We start from the raw sequence: 17035 nt of genomic DNA, 5'->3' as shown, positions 1-17035 counted from the left end.
GAGTTAGATAGTACATTGACCTATACATATTTGTTGACTTAAAATGTGTTTCTCTTTACAATTATAGTCCCCAAGAAAATTGTCCAAATAAAAAATTTCTACTTTTCATTAATCAATGAAAGTGTCCGCACTGCCACAAGCATTGAGTGTCAAAATTTCACAATCTTGTAATTCATACACTAGATTAATACCTTTAAAATATAGTTTTTATTTTAATTTACTATTGAAAAAAACTAAATAATTCTCCATTGCTGCACACTGGAAAAGTAATTATTAATAAATCATTCATTATTTTAAAATAGTTTATATTTCCCTTGATTTACTACAGTGGGAGTTTATGCTTATTACTTCTGTTAACCTTCATTCATCATTCACATAATTCTATCTTGGCCTACCTTATCTCTCCTCTCAATCCACTATCAGCCAAAATTTTGATTAATGTTTAAAATTTGTTTTAAAAGGGAAGAAATCATACCTGTTCAGTTGGACTAGGCATTCTTTTAGTGTTTTCTGAAACAGATTTATGTAGTATAATTTGGGGTTAAGGGAAGTTTTGTTTAGAAGCAAAAGATGCCTTTATGACTCTCTTATACATTTTATTCCTGATTTTACATCAGCCTACAAAACTTTAGGGGAAGTAATCTCCTTTGGTGTGCATCCTTCTTTTAAGGGGTTAGAGGAAGAACGAGTGCTCAAAGTCCATCTAGTCATAAGTACGTAATGGTATATAAACACACACATATACAGCGTAGAGATATTATACAAACACACTTATTTGATTCATCAATTAGTGGAAGCATGAATTTATCCCCCTACAAATAACTTCTAGTAGACGAAGAAACTGCTCAATCACTTAAAAGTCTCATGGAGCTCAAACCAAAATCTGATAGACACAAGAAAAGCTCCTCTGTTCTTCTTTTGAACAAGGAAAAACAATAACAAAAACAAAAGCCTTTCTAGAATTCTAAAATCTATCTTTAGATCCCTGTTTGAGGAACTGTTTCAACTCTTACTGCACTAAATATATTGCAATTGTGGCTTATGACTATAAAAGAGAAGTTTTGTCTTTATACTACTTAGGGGCCAATCATGAGCATATTCAGCGATTTTTATTTTACTGCTAATATTTAACTCAGGTAACCTGATAACCTTTGCAAAAAGATCATCAAGGATACTCAGAAACTAGTTTCACCTGTGAAAATATATATTGCTCCAATATACCTTAAAGTACTGAAAAATCGAGCTGACATTTCTGCAAAATAACCCTTTCCTCTCCAGGTTATTGCTTTAAAAGGCTGCTGATAAATAAACCTGTCACCATGATATTTAATAATATTCCCTTTTATTCAATTTTTTAAGTGGTTATTGATTACATAGTATCATTAATGTACTATATTCTGAACCTAAGTCTTAAACCAATTTTAAAGCGGTCAAGAGAGCCAAAAGAACAAAGTTGTTTCTCAATAATATCTTTATTACCTCTTTTTAAAGGAGAAGATTAGAAAGTGGGCAATAAACAGCAAGAATCGCAATAATTAAGACACTCTTTTCTGAAGAATGGCTTAAAGATATTTTGAGAGATTTAGCTGAAGTTAATCATTTTAATTAATATATGGATTTAGTAACTTAAAAGCAATAGAATAAAATTTTAAGTCAGAAATATCCTTCGATACTATGATGATCATATCTTTCATTTCATAGTTTAATGTAATATTAGGAATAGGATGTTAAGTAACATTTCAGAAATTGTTTTACTAAAAATGTGTAATTTAGATCATAAGTACTTTAATTTGAAACTCATTCTTTTAAAAACTTAGCATAGTGTATATATATTTTTACTAAATAAATGCTTTTGAGGATGATGATATTTAGATATCAACAAAAAGGCATTCATGAATAATTGATTATTTCAATTTGAGGCTGATTTTTTTACCAAACATAAATCCCTGCAGAATAATGCCCATCTCCCCAGATGTCTACGTCCATATTCCTAGACCTGTGAATATGTTAGGTTACATGGCAAAACAGGTTACAGATGGAATTTAAGTTGGTAATCAGTTGACCTTAACAGAGGGAGATTATTTTAGATTATCTGGGTAAACCCAATGTAATCATAAGTACCCTTAAATATAGAAGAGAGAGGCAGAAAAGTTAGTGTCAGAGGGATGTGATGTGAGACTCATCAGGCATTGATAGCTTTGAATATGGAAGGGGACCATGAGCCAAGGAAAGTGTCTACTAGAAGCTAAAAAAGTGAAGGGAACGGTTTATCCCCTAGAACATGCAGAAAGAAAATCAGCCCCACTTCCAACACCTTGATTTAACCCAGTGAGACCAACACAGGATGCTGGGAAACCAGCGTGCACAGCAGGGGGGCTGCTCCCAGCCTATGGCAGTGGAACGGCCAGTTCTAGCATGGGACAAGGGAGAAGACAGCAGCATCTGGGGCAGGGGTGGCAGCCAATCTGAATGAACCAGGCTGAGTTCATTCCCAATATATCTCAGGATTTCTCTTTCTGACTTTGGGGGCTACAACTGATGAGGTGTTTTTTTTCTTTCATATTTTTGTTTATTTATTTATTTATTATTAGTAGTAGTATTTAGGGAGCATGGGCCAGGAATCAAGCTTGGGTCTTCTGTGTGGTCCATGGGCATTATGCCACTGACATACACATGTACCCCTGCCTAGGCTTTAACAGACTCTCAGTAGAACTATACTTCCCTACATGAGAGCTGGGCCTTGGTTTGATGGGAAATTATTGACAAATCAAGTGCAAAAGGAAAGCTTCAAAGCAAAACACAGTAAATACAAAACTTTAGATGAGTGAAGGAAACCAACTTGCAAAATAACCTTACTAAGATAATCTTATGTCCCAAACACAACAGAAAACCACAAAGCACATGAAGATCCAAACAGAAATGGCCCAGACAAATGACCAAATTAAAACTCCAGAGGGCACACAGAATATGAAACAACTACTCAATGATATTTATTTTTCAAATAAAGGACATCAGTAACATACTTGAAGCACAAAAGGAAGAATTTGAAATATTAAATAGAAAAACGGCAGATTTCACAGAGATGAAAGATGCTATAGAACAAATTAAAAATATACTAGAGACAAGTGATAACAATCTGAAGATGCAGAAGACAGAATACATGATCTAGAAGACAGATCAACTGAACTAGAGCACACAAAAGAACAAATGGCAAGAAAGAGGAAAAAAATGGAACTGGATCTCAGGGAAATGATGGACAACAAGAGGCCCACAAATATAAGAATTATCAGTGTCCCAGAAGGAGAAGAGAAGAGTAAAGGGCTGGAAATGTTCAATGAAAATATAATTGGGGTAAACTCCTCAACCCTTTTAAAAGACATAAATCTTTTAATCAATGAAGCCTAATGAATTCCAAATAGAATAAATAAAAATAGACCTACTCCAAGACACATAATAATAAAACTGTGAAAACTTGAAGAGAAACAAAGTCCTGAAAGCATCATGACAACAGCAATGTACTACATACAAGGGAAAACATATAAGACTGAGTTTATTCTACTCAACGAGCACCATGGAAGCAAGAAGGCAATAGTATGCTATATTTAAGATCCTGAATGAGAAAGGCTTCCAGCCAAGAATTCTTTACCAAGCTAAGCCATCTTACAAAATTGAGGAAGGGATTAAAATCTTCAAAGACAAACAAAGATTATTTGTCAACAAGAGAACTGCTGTACAAGACTCCTGTCAGCTGAAAAAAAAAAAGACAGGAGAGGAAGGAGTGGAGGAGGGCACATAATTGAAGAGTATCAGTAATGGTAATTTAAAGGAGACAAGAAGAGAAGGAAATAAATACATATATATGACAAATAAAAACTACAGGATAAGATAAATTCAAAAACTGCTTTTACAGTAATAACTTTGAACGTTAATGGACTAAGGTCACCAGTTAAAACATACAGAATGGCAGAATGGATTAAAAAGCATAATCCATCTATATGCTGTTTAAAAGTGGCATATCTTAGACACAAGGACACAAATAGATTGAAAGTGAAAGGATAGAAATAGATGTTCTATGCAAGCTGTAACCAAAAGAAAGCAGGAGTAGCTATACTAATATCAGAAAAAATAGACTTTAAATGTAAAGACATAATAAGAGACAAAGAAGGACATTGTATATTAAGAAAAGGGACAATTTGCCAAGAGGATATCATCATAAATGCTTATGATCCCAATCAAGGAGCTCCAAAGTACATGAGGCAAACATTGGCAAAGCTGAATGGAGCTAGACATTTCAGCAATAATAGGGGAGACTTCAATGCACCACTCTACAAAACAGAATAATCAGATAGAGGATCAACAAGGAAACAGAGAACCTAAACAATACGATAAACAGATTAGACCTGACAGACATATATAGATAATCACACCCCAAAACACTAGCATATATGTTCTTCTCCAGTGCACATGGAATGTTCTTCAAGATAGATCATATGTTGGGGCAAAAACTAGTCTTCACAAGTTTAATAAGATTGAAATTATCCAAAGCACTTTCTGTGACCATAATGGAATGAAACTGGAAATTAATAATTGCCAAAGAACCAGAGCTTTCAAAAATATATGGAGATTAAACACACTCTTGAATAATCAGTGAGTCAAGAAGAAATTGCTAGAGAAATCAGTAAATAGCTGGAGATGAATAATAATGAGATTACAACATATCAGAACTTATTGGATGTGGCAAAGGCAGTGGTGAGAGGCAAATTTATTGCCCTAAATTCCTATATTAAAAAACAAGAATGAGCAAAAATTGAGAACCTAACTGCTCACCTGGAGGATTTAGCAAAAGAATAGCAAACTAACCCCAAAGCAAATAAAGGAGATAATTAACAAAGAGTAAAGCAGAAATAAACAAACTGGAAAACAACAAAACAATAGAAGATTCAACAAAACCAAAAGTTGGTTCTTTGAGAAAATCAATAAATGTGGATCCCCAGCTAGAATAACAAAAAAAGAAAAGAGAGAGGATGTAAATAAACAAAATCAGAAATGGGGGGGGGGGAGGTCATTACCATGGACCGTGAAGGAATTTAAAATCTTATAAGAGAATACTATGAACAGCTAAATGCCAATAAAATAGACAACTTAGATGAAATGAACAAATTCCTAGAAACATGCAAATTACCTACAACTGACTCAAGAAGATCTCAACAAACCAATTACATGTAAAGAGATTAAAACAGTCATCAAAAATCTTTCCACAAAGAAAAGCCCAGGTCCAAACATGTTAACAGGGGAATTTTATCAAAATTCCAAAAAGAACTGTGCTGGTTCGAAAGGAAGTACGCCCCCTAAGAAAAGCCATGTTTTAATCAAATTCCCACTTCATAAAGGTAGAATAATCTCTATTCAATACTGTATGTTTGAAACTGTAATGAGATCATCTCCCTGGGTGATGTGATTTAGTCAAGAGTGGTTGTTAAACTGGATTAAGGGATAACACATCTCCACCCATGTGGGTGGGTCTTGATTAGTTTCTGAAGTCCTATAAAAGAGGAAACATTTTGGAGAGAGAGATTCAGAGAGAGCAGAGAATGCTGCAGCACCATGAAGCAGAGAGTCCACCAGTCAGTGACCTTTGGAGATGAAGAAGGAAAATGCCTCCTGGGGAGCTTCATGAAACAGGAAGCCTGGAGAGAAAGCTAGCAGATGACACCGTGTTTGCCATGTGCCCTTCCAGCCGAGAGAGAAGCCCTGACTGTGGTCACCATGTGCCTTCTCAATTGAGAGAAAATCCTGAACTTCATTGGCTTTCTTGAACTAAGGTATGTTTTCCTGGGTGGATGCCTTAGATTGGACATTTCTATAGATTTGTTTTAATTGGGGCATTTTCTCAGCCTTAGAACTGTAAACTAGCAACTCATTAAATTCCCCTTGTTAAAAGCCATTCTGTTTCTGGTATATTGCATTCCAGCAGCTAGCAAACTAGAACAAGAACTAACACCAATCCTGCTCAAAGTCTTCCAAAAATTGAAGAAAAAGGAACTCTACTTACTTATTTTATGAACCTAACATCATTTTAATACCAAAATGGGATAAAGAATCTACAAGAACGGAAAACTACAGACCAATTTCCCTAATGAACATAGATGCAAAAATTCTCAAAAAATACTTGCAAGTTGAATCCAATGACACATTAAAAGAATTATAAATCACGACCAAGGGTTTATACCATGAATGCAAGGGTGGTTCAAACAAGAAAATCAATAAGTGTAATACAACACATTAACAAATTGAAGGGGAATAGCACATGACCATACTGACTGATGCTGAAAAAGCATCTGACAAAATTCAGCATCCTTTCTTGATAAAAATACTTAAAAAGGTAGGAATCAGAGGAAACTTACTCAACATCATAAAGGGCATATATGAAAAACCCATAGCCAGCATCATACTGAATGGTGAGAGACTGAAAGCGCTCCCCCTAAGATTGGAAATGAGACAAGAATGCCCATTGTTACCATTATGCAACATTGTACTAGAAGTCCTAGCTGGAGCAACTAGATGGGAGAAAGAAATAAAAGGTCTCCAAATAGGAAAGAAGTACAACTTTCTTTATTTGCAGATAATATGTTCCTGTACTTAGAAAACCCTGAGAAATCTATGACGAACCTATATGAACTAATAAGCAAATTCAGCAAAGTGGTAGGATACAAGATTAATGTATAAAAATCAGTAATGTTTCTACACACAAACAATGACCTATCTGAGAAGACAATTGAGGGGAAAAAAACATTAAAATAGGGACAAAAAGAATCAGATATCAAAGAATAAGCCTAACCAAGGATGTCAAGGACTTATATACAGAAAACTACAAAATATTGCTAAAAGAAACCAAAAATGACCTAAATAGATGGAAAAACATTCCATGCTCATGGATAGGAAGATGGAACACCAAGATTTCAATTTTACCCAAACTGATCTACAGAGTCAATGAAATACCAATCAAAATTCCAAGAACCTACTTTAAGACTTGGAAAAGCTGGTTATCAGGTTTATTTGGACAGGAAAGATACCCCAGATAGCTAATGGTAATGTAAATGAAGAGCAAAGTAAGAGGACTATCATTTTCTGACTTTAAAGCTTACTATGAAGCCAGAGTGGTCAAAACAGCATGGTACTAACACAAAGATAGAAGCATTGACCAATGGACAAAGATAGAAGCATTGACTAATGGAATCAAATCAATGGTTTGGAGGAGCTAAACCACCAAATCTATGGGAAATTTATCTTCAATAAGGCCCCCAAATTCACTGAACTGGGACAGAATAGTCTTTTCAATAAATGGGTATGGGAGAACAGGCTATCAATAGCCAAAATTATGAAAGAGGACCCCTACCTTACACCCCATACAAAAATTAATTCAAAATGGATTTAAGACATAAACATAAGAGTGAGTACCAAAAAACTTCTAGAAGAAAATATTATCAAGATCTAGGAATAGAAAGTATCTTCTTAAACTTTACACCTAAAGCTCAAGAAACAAAAGAAAAAATTGACAAATGGGAACTCCTTAAGATCAAGAGCTTCAGTGATTCAAAGGACTTTGTCAAAGAGGTGTAAAGGCAGCCAACTCAATGGGAGAAAATATTTGGATAAAGGCTTGATATTCTGTGTACATAAAGAAATTATACAGCTCAGCAACAAACAGCCTAATTATAAAATGGGCAGTGGATATGAATAGACACTCTTATGAAGAGGAAAGACACATGTCTGAAAAGCACATGAAGAGATGCTCATTTTCATGAGCTATAAGGGAAATGCAAATCAAGATGTCAATGAGCTATCACGTCACACCTATAAGAATCACTGCTATTAAACAAACAGGAATCTACAAATGTTGGAGAGAATGCAGAGAAATTGGAACACTTATTCACTGTTGGTGGGAATGTATAATGGTGCAGCCACTGTGGAAAACAATTTGGAAATTCCTTAGAAAACTATTGAGTTACCCTGAGACCCGGTAATACCAATACTTGGTATATACCCAGAATAGCTGAAAGCAGTGACACAAACAAGACATTTTCACACTGATGTTCATAGGAGCACTATTCATAATTGTCAAAAGATGGAAACAATCCAAATGCCTATAAGCAGACAAGTGGATAAACAAAATGTGGTATATACATATGATGGAATAGTATGCAGCAGTAAGAAAAAATGAGGTCCTGAAGCATATGACGATGTGGATGAACCTTGAGGACATAAAGTTGAATGAAATAAGTCACACACAAAAAGAAGGACAAATACTGCATGATTTTATCTTATGACTTTGGTAAATGTAATCTCAATGGTTACGCTGTAGAATAGAGCAGATCTAGAGGTACACAAAAGCTAGGGAAGGAGGAAAGACCACCCAAAAGGTTGAACCTAAATGCAAGGGAATGATAGAAGTGAGGGTAACTAATTAGTGGGGTTATAAGTAACATTACCATATTGAAGGTGAATATGATTGAAAGGAGATGTACAGTGTCATGTATCCCACTGATTAAATTTACAATTATACAAAGTTCTTGCATGAACTATTTCAAAGGTTTGATAGTAGACAAAGGGTTGATAGTAGAGAGGTATGAGGGAAAACTAAATATGCATGCCACGGTTAATAGTTAACAGGAAAACATCATTAGTACCACAGCAATACCAGGGGCAACTACTTGAAGGGAGGACAAGTGATAAAGGGTACTTTTGATTTGATAGTTGGTGACACTATGTGTGTCAGTTCTTTGTCACTATGGACCAATAAAAATTATCTAACATTGAGAGTGCTGCAAACGAGTGAGGATATTGTAAGATACGGTTTGCTTATCAGAAAGAAAGATAGACCCTAAAGATTGAGATGGTATCAACACTCATGTACAAGTTTTTATGTGGACAAATATTTTCATTTCTCTTGTGTAAACACTTAAGAATGGAATTGCTGGGTTATATGGTATTTTTATGTTTAACATTTTGAAGATCTGCCAAATCTAAGAATGCCAAGAGTGTATAATGACAGTGACTAAATGTACAAATTTTAAAAATGTTTCTGCATGAAGAAGAACAAAGGAATGTCATTACTGCAGGGTGCTGAAAATAGATGGTAATCAATATTTAAAAATTTTACTTATGTGTGAGACTAAAGCAAAAAAAGTTTATTTGGTACAAAATTTATATTTTGACTAGTGCATTTCCTAATATAAACTTATGTAGATAGCTTGGTTGAACACCACAAGTACATGGAACCTTGGGTAGGACATGAGATTTTGTTGGTTTGTCCAGAGTGATGCCCCGATGAATCCCAGAGTGATTTGATCAGTGAGTGAAAAAGTATTTGCAAAGTCAAATGGTGCGAAAGAGGGAAAATTCAACTTCCCCAAATTGAATTCTTGACATTCTCACAAGCAGTATGGACAATCAAAGTGATAGGCTGAGCTCCCAGTCTTGGGGTTTGTTCATATGAAACTTAATCCCACAAAGGATAGGTCAAGCCTACTTAAAATTAGGCCTAAGAGTCACCCCCAAGAGAGCTCCTTTTATTGCTCAGATGTGGCCTCTCTCTCCAGTCAACATAACAAGCAAACTAACCACCCGCCCTGTCTACGTGGGACATGACTTCCAGGGGTGTGGACCCTCCTGGCAATGTGGGACAGAAATCCTAGAATGAGCTGAGACTCAGCATCAAGGGATTGAGAAAAACCCTAGAATGAGCTGAGACTCAGCATCAAGGGATTGAGAAAACCTTCTCGACCAAAAGGGGGAAGAGTGAAATGAAACAAAGTGTCAATGGCTGAGAGATTCCAAACAGAGACGAGAGGTTATCCTGGAGGTTATTCTTACACATTAAGTAGATATCACCTTGTTATTCAAGATGTAATGGAAAGGCTGGAGGGAACTGCATGAAAATGTAGAGCTGTGTTCCAGTAGCCATGTTTCTTGATGATGATTGCATAATGATATAGCTTTCACAATATGACTGTGTGATTGTGAAAACCTTGTGTCTGATGCTCCTTTTATCTACCTTGTCAACAGACAAGTAGAACACATGGAATAAAAATAAATAATAGGGGGAACAAATGTTAAAATAAATTTAGTTTGAAATGCTAGTGATCAATGAAAGGGAGGGGTAAGGGGTATGGTATGTATAAAATTTTTTTTCTGTTTTCATTTTATTTCTTTTTCTGTTGTCCTTTTATTTCTTTTTCTGAATTGATGCAAATGTTCTAAGAAATAATCATGATGATGAATATGCAACTATGTGATGATATTGTGAATTACTGATTATATATGTAGAACAGAATGATGATATGTTAAGAATGTTTTGGTTCGCTTGTTGTTGTTTTTTAAATTAACAAATTAAAAAAAATTAAAAAAAAGAAAGATACGGTTTGCTTATTTTGGACATTATCCATAATACCCAATAGACTGAGAGAGCTGAAAGAGACAGTGTCTGAGAAGCAGAATGGCAAACTGTGATACATTTATATGATGGAATATTGTGTGGCAACAAAAAAAAGAAAGATGTCGAGAGGTATTCAATGAATAGAATAAACCTTAGGACAATGTGTTGTGTAAAACAAACCTGAAATAAAAGAACAGATATGCTAAGGTCTCTTTCAGAAAATACTTATAAGAAAATTGGAGCCTAGATTGTAAGCCCTTATAGCAGCCACATATAGTCTGAAGTTGGAAATGTATTTCTAGATTTTGAGACACTGAGCTATATGTGTATCAACTGGTAGTTCTCCGGAACTTTGAATAACTCTGTGACACCTAAGACCCAGAAATGAACAGTACAGCCCTGAAAGTGAGCATAGCTATATATAATAACACTTAAAGTAACCGAAAAAGAGATCAGGCCTCAGCATTAAAAACGAAGCTAATCTGGCTGGATATAAGGTAAATCAGAATACAGGGTAAAAGATAATAGCGTATGTACTCTAGACCTTCACGTACTATATGAGACCAAAGGCAGAGTGGTTTATTATGTCTGGAACCTAATTTTTCAATAATTCATAACCTAAATCAATCTGTCTGGATAGCTCACTTAAACAATCCAAACTCCTGGAGTCCAGAATGGGAACAAGGCCTTGTAATTCTGTATAGTTTAATGGAATACCAGGATACACATCCTAGACTATGGTGGGGGGGCTGATGATTAAAAGTATTGGTAGAATCCCTTCAAGATCCTAAGGGAAAAAAAAGTATATGTGCATACATATGGAACTATTGAACTTTCCCATCTGGAAGCTTTGGGTACCCTCTCAACCATTGGAGACTCCCAGGAAATTAGGTCAAGTCCTTGATTTTGAGGCTTGCCCATAGGAAACTTATTTCTGTAGAGGAGAAGCTAAGAGTACCCATAATGAGGCCTAAGAGTTGCATCCAGGAAACCTCTTTTGTTGCTCAGATGTGGCCTGGTCTCTTTCAATTATTGATCTGTTGAGAAGAATTTAATGCAATAAATGCTTGGTCTGGGAAAGGGCAAGGCTATCGGAGAATGGGTCTTAGATAATTATTTTTCCAAATGGCACCTCTATTCCACTCACAAAACACACAATAGGCATACCAAGCTAACTAAATAAGAAAGTATCAAAGCAATACATCAGTGTAGTACAAAATTTATATAACTTCATAATCTTACAACCTTATAATCAAGTACCAACTGATAGTGAAAATATCTTTTCATTGGGTTTGATGAAAGTGTAGATTATTAGGATAGTTTATGGGTCTATCTGCCTCCTGCCACTGAAGCCATTGGAGGCCAACACAATAACCCTCTTCCCCTAAACTTCAGCCTTTCTGTAAAAGATTTCCATCTCCCCTAAGAGAAAAAGGAACATGTCATAGGCATATTCTCAGTGGATTTGAAATGCTTACAGAAAGAGAGACAAGTTACGGGGAAAATTACTGGCACACACATACGCATACTCTTTTAAATTAAATAAAGACAGGGTCTCATTTTACTTCTCTAATCCATAACCTAGTAGTCAAGAAGGGAGACTCCAGAGCAATACCTGCCTTCAAATCTTGGTTCTGCCACTTACTAGCTGAATGACGTTGGGCAAGCTACCTAAATTCTGATTTCCTAATATGCAAAATAAGGATAATAATAGTACCTATTTCACAAAATGTCTCTAAGGATTCAATGACATAATGTACATAGGCCTTTAGCAACAGTGTCCAACCTACAATTAAGTGCTCAACAAACATTAGCTATTATTAAAGTCCTTTCAAAATGAGTGAAAAACAGAATGATTGATGTTTACATTCAAACCAAAATGCTTTGATATGTTGTACTTAATGCAAGTATATTAAGACAACCAAATTCTTGGTTTTACCTCTTGACTGACTCCACTGTAAAAATAATCAACAATTGAAATATGTTTTATCCTATTGGGGATTTCACTGAACAAGGACATAATCCCCTCTGAAAGCACAGAACAATTTAAAAAGCAGAATGAATTAAAAATGTCATGCCATATTTTTCAACCAAAATCTATCTGATTTGATAGAAGTGGTATGTTATTCATGGAAAACATTTTTGTAAAAGACATACACATGCATACACATAAATTGGGCTGGGAATCAAGATATTTAGATCCTAGCTGAAGCTTTGCCCAAAACTCATTGTTTGGTCTTAGACAAGCATAGCTTGGTGAATAAGAGTCAAACAGACGTATGTTTGTGTCTTAACTGTGATGTTTAGTAGATGTGTGATCCTGGGCTTTCAGCCTCTTCTCATTTGTAAAATGGGAAATAATAATTAGAAACTATCTTATAGGAATGCTGTGGGGTTTAAATGCAATAATGTTTATAATGATCTAACTCAGAGCCTGGCACTAATTGCTTAAAAAAATTAGCATCTATTAATGCTAGTACATTCACTTCTCTTGGCTTCAGCTCCCTCATACGTAAAATGAGGAGATTGGTTTACCTAGGGAAAATCCCATCCTGCTCAAATTCTACAATTTAAATGAGAAAATCCAGTGTCATCCTCTCATTCAGATAATAATTATAAAATAAAACTTAAAATAGGCTTTGCCTCAGATGGTTGTAGCAGAGACACAGTGAAAAAAGAAGGACTTAATGGCACTAAACCTGAAACTGGGATGAAAGGAAAACTTCCTGAGTTTCCATAATGAATCTCACTCTGAGACTTTCAAAGAGTTTAACCTCAAAATCAGTGATACCTCAAATCATAGCTTTTTGAAGACTGAAAGTCGGACTGATTTGAACAATTAGTTCCCCCACCCCCCACCCCCCATTTCTATTCCACAGATTCGTCTCCAAGCTCTTTCCAAACCTGATATTTTTAGATTAAGAATATGTCTTCTCAAATTTATCGCTCATTTTAGGGCTAGATTATCAGTAGCCCAGATTAAAAGTAACTAGCAGATCCCTCCCCATTAAACTGGCGCTTGAAACATATTCACCTTACCAACTTCTCATCCCTTACCTTACTCCGCCCAGACTGAGCTCAACCGCACCCGCTCTAGCAAAACGGAAAAGGCTCCTGCGCAAGCTCCACACCCCCTCTCGCCGGGAACCCAACCCTGGCAACATGCGAGTGCGCAGGCGCAGCGCTCTCAGTATGTTTGAGTACGGCTATGAGAAATCTACTGTCCAGTGGAATCTCGAAGTGATAGAATTCACCTCCCTTCTTTCTTCAGAGGCAGAGGCGCCACCTCTTGCTACTACGGGGTTAGAAGCGCGTTTAAAACGTTGCCCTCTCTAGGAGCAAGGCCCTTCGCTCTCGCAATACCCACTGCATCTCTCTTCTCAGCTCGTTTTTTACGTTACGCTGACGCCAGTCTTCGCCCGGAGGATACAGGCAGTTGGCTCCGCAGCAGCTGCACCAGTTTGTTGGCTGCCTCTTTAGGCCGCGGAACCTACAGGTCCCACACGGGGCACAGCAGCAGCCGAGTGCCTTGCTCTCCCTCCTTAGCCCTTCTCGTCCACCCAGGTTGGCTGCTTACCTCGTGCGTGGTGCGGTCACGGAGGGATCTGGGGTTCCCAGAACAGGTCAATGCTGGGGCAGGCGAATTCAGCGAGATTTTTCCTGGGTCTCTACTGCCGCCTCAGACAATGAAATCAGCGTGTCCGATCATCAATTCTCATCATGATCGTGACGTCACGAAAGACAGCTGCCAATGGGAGCCCGAGATCAGCTCTGGACAGTCCCTGGCCTCAGCCCAGAACCTAAGAGTGGGGAGGGGGAGGAGAGGTGGCTGCCTGCAGTGTAGCTGCCTCTTCCCAGCACAGATTAGCAACATACAGAGTCAGGCCTCTCTGTACCTCTCCCTTCCAGAATAGCTCAAATGCCCAGTATCCCTGTCATTATAGTGTATGTATGGAACCTTTTGAGCAGGTGCTGTCTGGTTTTCCAACTTGAGATTTGCTTTCAAAAGAATTGTTGCAAGCTGCTAAGATCAAGTGTGCACATAAAGAAATATAGTCTTTTGTGTTCAGTGTTTGACTGACAGGTACATATTTAGTGTTATTAAAATCAAGAAGGCGCCCTTAGAGGCTTTGGAATTTGTCAGTAAGAGCAAATGTACTATTTATATGAGACTGGTTGACTCTGGAGACTAAGACAGGAAATTAAAGTTATGAGTTTTATGCACCTAACCTCAATCGCGGTTCTACCAGAAGTTGCTTAAGTGATCACCAAAACAGCATTACAGTAAAAGATTCAAGAAACCTATTACATTAGTCAACACTCACTTACAACACTCCTACAGTTTGCTGTGTTATATGTAAAATTCACTGGTTCTGTGCTACTACAAAAGTAGGAAAATCATTGGGGAAATAAGATTAGCACACATAAAACATGCATGACAAAAAAATAAATTGCATGATCGTATATTCAGTCAGAAACTAAAGACAAGAGCAACACTGGATAATGATGGGAGACATCAGTGAGATGGGGATAATGAGGGAAGCGTTCTATGTTGTAAACAAAACTTACCGGATAGAAAAAGATGGAAGGCACTGTTTGATAGGGGAAGGAATAGGCAAAAGTGAGGAAATAGAAATATACACAAGAAGGTTCATAATGAAAACAATCTGACAAATGGACTTAAGGACTACTGAGAGATAGGACACATTGATTATTAAAGCCTTTGAAAATAGGTGGAGAACTTCAATTTGATTAAAAACCACCAAAGGCCTTAAGGCAGCCTTCTCAGTCAGTGATCTATAGAGCAGCTTGGGTGATTTTTTTTTTTTTTTTACTGTCAGATCATCCCCAGTTCCAGACAGCCCAATGTCATCCATTCACTAATAACATAAAATGCAAATTTTTACCACAGTTCCAGGGCCCTAAATGATTTGGCTTTTGCCATCTTTCTTACCTCAGTTCTTGCCAATCTCCAGCTAACTCAATTTCCAATCACACTCACCTTCTCTCAATTTCTCATATAAATTAAGCTCATCAGAGTCCTTTTACTATTTACTATTGCTCTCTCTCTTCTTAAAACAACTTACTTCCTCACTTCATTCAAATCTCTGCTCAAATGTAATCTCTTCAAAGTAGTTTCCATTTGAAACAGCAATCTTCCCAACACTCCATATACCCCTTTAACTGTTTTATTTTTCTTCCTAGGACTTATTATTATCTAATCTGCTTATATTTCTAGTTATTATTGCAAATGTACGTTCTATGAGGGCAGGTTTTTTCATGTTTTTTTTTATTACTGTCTGCCTAGGATCTAGAAGAGTTCTAGACACAAAAGAAGACAGATCAATAAGTACTTGTTGAATGAATTACTAAATGCAAAATTTTCAAGTGATTTCAAGTAATTTACAGTTTGAATCATATTGGGGATAGACTGGAGTGAAACAGACCGTTTAGAAAGGTGTATTTGTAATTCATGTTCTGGATGACTGACTTGAGTCTGGATCAGTGTTAATAGCAAGAATTAAAATAAATGAGTGAATCACATCAAAGAAGGAATGAAAAGGGTGAAGGTGGAGGATTCACAGATGACCTACTCATGATGAATTAATGCATGAAGTACCTACCATGTACCTGTCACTGAGATGATATGAGAGAAAAAATAAGGCAGAGTCTCTATACTCAAAAAGTTTATAGTTCAATTGACAAGACTATATATATATATACCAGAGTACAAAAGAAGGCAATTAAATTCACCCAGTTTCCCATTCCTCTTTTTCTGTCACACTCTGTGTCCTTAACTGGAGCACTCCTTACCTCCTCCATCACTAGTACAATGGTCATGATCACTATCACTTCTAGCTTGAATTACTTCAAATTATCTTATGTGGTGATGGCAGCACAATATTGTGAATGTAATTAACTACAATGAATTATATATAATATATGTGAATCTGGTAAAAGGGATAAAGTTCAGGCTGTATACATGTCACTGTTAAATTTTTTTTAAAAAACATAGGACTGTACAACACAAACAGTAAACTCTATTGTGAACAATGGACAATACAAAAAAATGTCCTTTCATGAATTCTAATAAATACACCACACTAATCCAAGGTGTTAATGATAAGGTTGTATATGGGAGTGCTGTGGTTTACACATGATTTTTCTATAAGCCCACAAATTCTCTAATGAAAAAGGGGCTATAGAAAAAAAGATCCTTTGCATCTGGAAGTGCAACTGGAGGAGGAGAGGTCGTAGCCTTTCTAGGAGCCCTTAGAGACAGAGTCCTCAGGAGCAGTGTGCCAACAGATTCATTCCACCACTTAAACCCTAAAATATTGAGCCACACCAGGTCTTAATGATTTAAGGTGAAAACAATAATTGAAAATGTCCAACAAAATAGCAAGCACCAACAACATAGCTGGCCAAAGAGAACTGTGCAGTAGTTAAGATTAGAAGCCTCAAAGATAAGCCTACTCTTTTAGTTTGTAAAAGCTGCCAGAATTCAATATACCAGAAATGGAATGACTTTTTAAAGATGAATTTATTAAGTTGCAAGTTTACAGTTCTAAGGCCATGAAAATATCCAAATTAAGGGAA

The 17035-nt window shown here is 36.4% G+C and overlaps 1 protein-coding gene across 2 annotated transcripts in view; it reads right to left on the bottom strand.

Moving 5' to 3' along the window:
- HDX (highly divergent homeobox) overlaps positions 1-14147 on the bottom strand; it is a 280072-nt gene extending 265925 nt beyond the window's left edge. The window contains exon 1 of one of the 2 annotated variants that reach the window (XM_077146730.1): positions 14013-14147. The gene's annotated coding sequence lies outside the window, so the exon portion shown is untranslated. Of the gene's footprint in view, positions 1-13492; positions 13867-14012 lie in introns of those variants that run through there. The other variant, XM_077146731.1, reaches the window with a different exon arrangement.
- Positions 14148-17035: the final 2888 nt, after the last annotated feature.

Source organism: Tamandua tetradactyla, chromosome X (genome assembly GCF_023851605.1).
Source record: "Tamandua tetradactyla isolate mTamTet1 chromosome X, mTamTet1.pri, whole genome shotgun sequence".
NCBI classification, from domain to species: domain Eukaryota; kingdom Metazoa; phylum Chordata; class Mammalia; order Pilosa; family Myrmecophagidae; genus Tamandua; species Tamandua tetradactyla.
Note: the sequence above shows the minus strand (reverse complement) of the source record. Positions and strands in the feature narration are given on the sequence as shown.